The 6746-nt window shown below is 39.6% G+C and overlaps 1 long non-coding RNA gene across 1 annotated transcript; it reads left to right on the top strand.

The window, feature by feature from the left end:
* Positions 1–3855: 3855 nt before the first annotated feature.
* On the top strand, positions 3856–4594 carry LOC117569491 (uncharacterized). The gene is made up of 2 exons (XR_004572258.2): positions 3856–3923; positions 3993–4594. It is a non-coding gene; the product is annotated as an uncharacterized LOC117569491 (long non-coding RNA).
* Positions 4595–6746: the final 2152 nt, after the last annotated feature.

Below are 6746 nucleotides of genomic sequence, written 5' to 3'. Positions count from 1 at the left end.
TGTGCCTTTCCGATGTTCTATCTTAAAACGATACCTTTGTAACGATAATGCCCCAACGAGCTAGACGTGAATTTAAATCATGGTTGGACATCAGCCATTTTAACGAAGCATGATCAGTCACAATGGTGAACTCGTGACCTTCCACGTAAGCACGAAAATTCTTCAGTGCTACAATCGCTGCTAAACACTCTTGCTCGGTGACAGTGTAATTGCGTTGAGCTTTGTTGAGTTTTTTCGAAAATGAAAGCCACTGGACGTTCATCTCCGTTCTCACTCAATTGAACTAATACTGCCCCAACGCCAGATTTACTTGCGTCGCAGTGTATTGCGAATGGCTTAGTAAAATCAGGGCTGCATAGCACGGGAGCTTCACTAAGGCGTGATTTCAACACGTCGAATGCTGTACATGCTTCCGGTGTCATACTAAATCTTCGTTTAGTGGTCATTAAATCAGTTAAAGGTGAAGCTAACGAGGCAAAATTCGGAACGAACTTGCGATACCAACCGCACAAACCCATGAAGCTTCGCAAACCTCGTAATGTTTTCGGAAGTGGAAAATCTTTTATCGCTCTGACTTTCTCTGGGTCAGTCTTAATTCCACCGTCTCCGATTATGTGGCCCAAATAGCGCACACGGCGCATGCAGAAATGACTTTTGCCAATGTTGATTGTCAGACCTGCACGCTCAATGTGGAGAGCTATCTCTCTCAACACCTCCAAATGGCCATTGAAGCTAGATGAGACTATAAGCAAATCGTCTAAATATACAAATACTTCATTTCTAAGATGGGCCGGTACTACCTTGTCCATCAATCGCGACATAGTGCTAGTCGCGTTACACAATCCAAAAGGCATAACCTTAAATTGATATAACGGCCTACCAGGGACAGTGAAAGCCGTTTTATCTCGGGCTTGAACCTCGAGAGGCACTTGCCAATACGCATCCTTTAAATCTAAGCTGGTGATGAACTCAGCTTTAGGTAGTCTACTCAAAATGCCGTTAATTTGAGGAAGTGGATACGCATCTTTCTCCGTGAAGCTGTTTACTTTACGGCAGTCTAAACAGATTCGCACTTTGCCTGGTTTTGTTACCATAACGATTGGAGAAGACCAGGCGCTTTCTGACTCTTCTATCACTCCCAGATCCAGCATCCTGTCTATTTCAGCATACATCGCCTTTTCTACAGCAGGCGAGACTGGGAAATGTCGCTGCTTAATAGGCTTAGCGCCGCCCACATCTATAGAATGCGAAATTAAATTCGTCTTCCCTAATCCCTTTCGAGCAAATGAAGGAAAACACTCTATCACAAGAGCTAGCTTGGCCCTGTCACTGCTCGATAATTCATGTTGGTCCTCATCTTCAACTTTGGTGTTAAAATCTTCGACACTGGCTACTTCTAGATTTTTCGGAAGAAGATCGTAAAGCTTCCAGAAATCAATACCCAAATACAGGTCTTGTTTCAGGGATGGAACAATATAAACTTCTAAGAGTTTTTCAAGATTAGCGTACTCTACCTTAACTTTCATCCGCCCTACAACTTGCTGAAGTCTTCCATCGGCAGTGGTTGCGCTTTTCTTAATTTCTTTAAATGCGATTTTATTCTCAATAATTTCTTTGGCTAGCGCTCCTCCGCAACAACTTATTGAAGCCCCTGAATCCAGCAGACCGTACACAGTGCGATTGAGAATTCGAACGGACAAAAATGGTCGAGGATCGCTAGATCCAGGTGAGAGTGTGCCTATGTGTTCTAACCCTAGCACACACTTTTTGACCTGCTGCCAAAACGATTTAATGCGCTTTGTGCTTCGAGTTTTGGATTTCGTAAAATCTGGTGAAAAATCATTTGTAAGAACGGTTTTCTCTTTCAATATTGGTATTTTTTGATGTAGTAATAAACTGACATCGTTCTGTAAGTCCGGTAAAATTTTCACATTTGGTAATGTGTATGGTGGAAGTTGTGAGACTTCCGTCACTCGTCTGTCATTGTCGCTTGGCTTCTTGAGGCACTCGAAGTCTTCGGTTTGTACGCTGACTTCGATGTGCCGGGCTTGGAGTTTTTTGAGCACTTGCCACAACTCGGCTTGTACGTGTTAGCTGCTCCACAGCCATAACAAAAGACTCTTCGGTCTGATACGCAATCCTGGTATCGGTGTCCTTCCTTACGGCAATTCCAACATACCAAGGATAGAGCTTCTATGTCTAACTCGCTTTCGCATTCTGACTCAATACTCTGAGTTTGACAATCTACAACCTCTGCGACTTCACGTCTAAATGGTGTCCTTTTTACGTAGCCGTGAGACTTTTGAACATCGTCCAAAAAGGTTTCGCGTCGACGGCATATCTCCCTCAAATCTGACACAGTTTTTACGTCTACATTTAACAGCTCATGCCGTATTTCAGGCCTTAAATTGTTTTTAAGGACGCGAACGACCTTCAGAGTAGACCACGGCACTTCTAACTGATCTATTAACACAGATAAGCCTTCGTAAAAACTGTCAAACGATTCATTCGGTTTCTGTTTTCTGTTCCTAATAAGCTCCTCTATGTCACAATCGTCTCGTGCGATTTTGAACTGTGATCGCAAGGCTGCGCACAATTCTTCTTCCCATTTCACATCATAGACGCTTTTGTGGTAACGCCAATAGAATTCGAGGGCCTTGCCTTCGAAAAGTACGCTAGCATGCTTACATAGAACAACAAAATTCCCGCCTAAGGTCTGATGTGTGAGTGCCTCTGCTCTATATATAAAATTGTCAACGGATACTCCTGTTCCAGAGAATTTCATTTTCCAACCATTTAATACTTGCACTACCTTGTCTGGCCTATTTAATAGGTCGGATACATGCGACATTGGAGTGCCAGAATTGATCCTTGCAGAGTCAGCATTGAAGTTTTGCTCTCTGACATACTCAGGCCTACTTTCCATTCTCTGCCCTGTTGAAGGTGTGCTGGTTCTAGCATCGCTATTTGCTGGAGTCGCGATCAACCTTTGCACACTATCTACGACCGAACTCTGAATTAGTTCGGCCATCCTCTCGGAGAGAGTAGTGAGCAATCTTCTCTCCATAGCGAGCAAGGAAAGAGCATTCACGGATTCAGGATTCTCTGAATCACTTACGCGTATGTTCGATCTCATTTGCGATGTGCTAGCAACGTCATCCGTCACTGAATCGCTACTCCGCTCTTCTGCCTGACGGCTTTGTAATAGGCCGCTTGTCGTAGTTGCAATTGACTAAGCCTAAAAGTATGCAACATTTTTTTCGTTATTTTTCTATACACATACATATTTCTACCTATTATTTATTATATTATTTATTTATATGTTTATTGTACTAGTTAATTTGTATTATTTAATTTGTTTAGTTGTATAACATAATTTGTAGTCTGAGAAAATGGTACTCAATGTCTTGTCGTGTTTTGTGCTTAGAAGCGGAGCTTTATTTACAAATGATTCTGAAAGCTCCAGAAATAGCGCCATCTATTGGTGGACCACGATACATGCAAGCATTAATTGCTAGATCAGCTGATCGTGTGAAGTCCAGACCAAAATAGACAAGCGATTACCTTTTTGAGTAGGATTAATTGTCAAATTTCCGAAAAAAAAGGTTTTTGTTGTTGGTTTTGGTTGGAAGAAATGGTTAGCAGGTTATGTGCAGAACCTGAAAAAAATAGTGGAAAAGTGCATGTGCTTTAATAAAAAAAAAAAAAGTACATCAGTGAAGTGGTTGGTGTAGTCAGATGCATAAAACGTACTTGTGAGTATACAAAGATACTTCATTGTATAATTGTTATACTGAGTCGTAATCTTGTCATCTTCTTTTCTTTTACCAAAAGTGCACCTTGCCGTCCACTTGTAGCTGTTTGTCCACTATAGGAATTTGCCAACTGGCGTAAATAAACCAAGTGCCGTTTTCCAGATTAGGGTAAATATTTGTTATACGTATATTTAGTTTTTTGTTGTTCTAAGTTTAGTTTTGTCTATTTATTTTTAGATTCGGCACTTCGTCATAAATTATAATAACTCAATCATAAGTTATATAATAACCCAGTGTGTAAATTATAATAACCCAGTGGTAGAATTTTAAATTAATTTAAAATGAAACGTCAAAACACACAACTGCTTGATTAACGGCCAACCACCAAAAGCTCCAAGTCGCAGCTGTGCTGGACACATCAGCTGTCTGGGCAACGCAAACAGATGAGCTGTTGCTAGCTGCAGACGCTCATTGAGCACAGGAGAATTGCTTCCCAGCAGGTTGTGTTTCTACTGCAAAACACCTGCGTCCGGCAGCCTTGCGATCTCCATTGGCTATTTGCTCCGCACTTGTGGTGGCATCGAGGCCGAGTATCTGCGTCACCCAGGAGGAAGGCGAACGGCAGCTTATTTTTTTTTGTTTGTTTGTTTATTATTGTTAATTTACGTTATGTTGTTTAACTATGCATCTATAAGTGATAGTCCATCAATGTTGTAAGTGTAATATGATGTGGCGAGAAAGTTGAACCAACAACTTTTCTGGGTCCTTCATAATACAAGTACCACTGTACTATTGTATAAAATAGAAATGGCAATCATTTAAGAAGGCATGTAAGACAACACCTATAGGCAAAATATCTTTGTAAAATTGAATTTAGTTATAAATATTAATGTTTTTGTATTGCCTGAAAAGCATGTAAAACCATACTTGCATACATTCGTATGTATGCATGTTTGTTTTGATCGACGCTACCGGTCATAGCAAGCAGCTTTCATGCAGGCGCAAAAGCTCGCAATTATTATTATTCCCCACAGATACACCACAGACAGGCACCAACACAAGGAAAGATCTTTCTGCGTGGGAGTCTCTAATGTATGTAAGTCTGTTTCACTCTAACTAATTAATAATACATGAGCTACAGCTAAAGCTTCCCTTTTGTTGGTGGTCCATCTGACCATAGCGCTGCTACAGCTGTCTGCAGTCCCAGCGGTCAGTGACCTTGCGAGACTGGCAATAGCAAAACATTTCATTGAGTGACAGCCATCAGCTGATCCTCATTTTTACTTGCATCTAGTGTTTGCCTATATTCGGTGTGATGGTCTAACATTGCATTTCTAAATGAACCAAAACTAGTTCATTTTAGCTAATTTTTTCCTTCTCTTAATTTATTCAACATTTAAATGCAAAAATAATTATTTATATTATAATTATGCTAGATCATATTTTATATTTATAGGTTAATTATTTTTAGTTTTTCTTTATTTATTTTTTTTTCTTTTTGCTTTATTTATAAATTCCCGCCTCATACACACTTACCATGTTAGTCCGTTAATCTATTTATTTATTTATTTTTCTTGTCATTTTTTTTCTTGTCATTTCATAATGTTGTTAATATTCAAAGTATTTTTGTTATCTGTTAATAAATTAAGTATGTTCGCTTAAGTGCCTATTTTTATTTGGAACCATGCATCACCAAGCAGGAGTAGGTTAGCCGAACCACTATCTGTTAGGGATCCTGCCAACTTTTAGTTTTTGGCATTTGAATGCAGGATCACGGTAGGGTGGGCGTCTGCACACAATAACAGCTGTGTTGCGTTAGAGAGTGGCTCCGTCTTCTTTGTTAACCTACCTTCCTCTCCTTCCCTTTCTCTTCTCTTTCACTATTGTTTAATGTAACCTTCCCCTTTACACTCCTTCTTCTCTGTTTTCCCATATGTACGCGAGTTTTAAATGTATTATTGTTATAAGTGGTGCGTCCTATTAGTTGGCCCTTTCCTTGAACCCCATGCTATCTGAGCAAAGCCCGGAGAAGCCAGCGCGTACGCCACGCTAATAAACCCAACACCAGCACCAGACGAATACTACACTAGTGATTCGTTACAGATATAATTATAATTTAATAATATATTTTGGCGCCCAATCGTGTGGCCTGTTTTTGGATAGAATCTAAACATGGCCTTTAAAAATATTATATATGCTCTAGAATCAATAACATCTAGTGATTCAAGTCTTTTTGTTGTCCTTATACATATTTGTGTACTAGGTTAGTTTCTTTGTGTCTGTGTTGTTATCGAGAAAGTAATACCTCATAAGACCAGGGCAAAAGAACTTAATCAAGACGGTAGGGGTTGACGTTTTCGAAAATAATAGCTTCAAAATGGCTTTATACGCAAACGGTCAAACTGGCTACTGTCTTTTATATGCTGTCGTATTTCTTTAGGTGTAGAGCTTACTTTGAAAAAGTTCGTGGACCAGATCTGCCTCTTGCGGTAAGCAAAACACCTAAAGAAAACGATAAATGAGTACTACAAATTTAATTCAGCAATTGACAACTAAATTCATTGACTGGGGTTGCATAGTCCCGTGGTGGCGCAAGTCAGCTTAATGTGTTTAGTATTGTTTATTGTCCGTCTTCATCAATCATAAAAGTTTACAATGTAATATTACTAATTAGGCGATCTATTATCGACCGAGTATGGTTTTGAAATAATTGCTCTTAAAGTTGGTATTATTAACATGAAGGAGCTTTATGAATGCTTATAATTTCCCCAAGTTCTTTTCTTTCCATTTAGTGGCTGTTAAGGCATTCACATTTCAATTAGTGTTTGAAACGGATCGTGGCTCAGAGCTGCTTTCTCGTCATACTAATTGAAGGTATGCTTATCTAGCAACTAGTCCTATCCATTCAGGTGGGTTAATAGGAAAATCTGGAGGCTAACTTACACTCTGTGAAGTTTTGCATGGTTTCCAAATATCTTATGAATCGTGTTT

Source organism: Drosophila albomicans, chromosome 3, assembly GCF_009650485.2.
Source record: "Drosophila albomicans strain 15112-1751.03 chromosome 3, ASM965048v2, whole genome shotgun sequence".
NCBI classification, from domain to species: Eukaryota; Metazoa; Arthropoda; class Insecta; order Diptera; family Drosophilidae; genus Drosophila; species Drosophila albomicans.
Note: the sequence above shows the minus strand (reverse complement) of the source record. Positions and strands in the feature narration are given on the sequence as shown.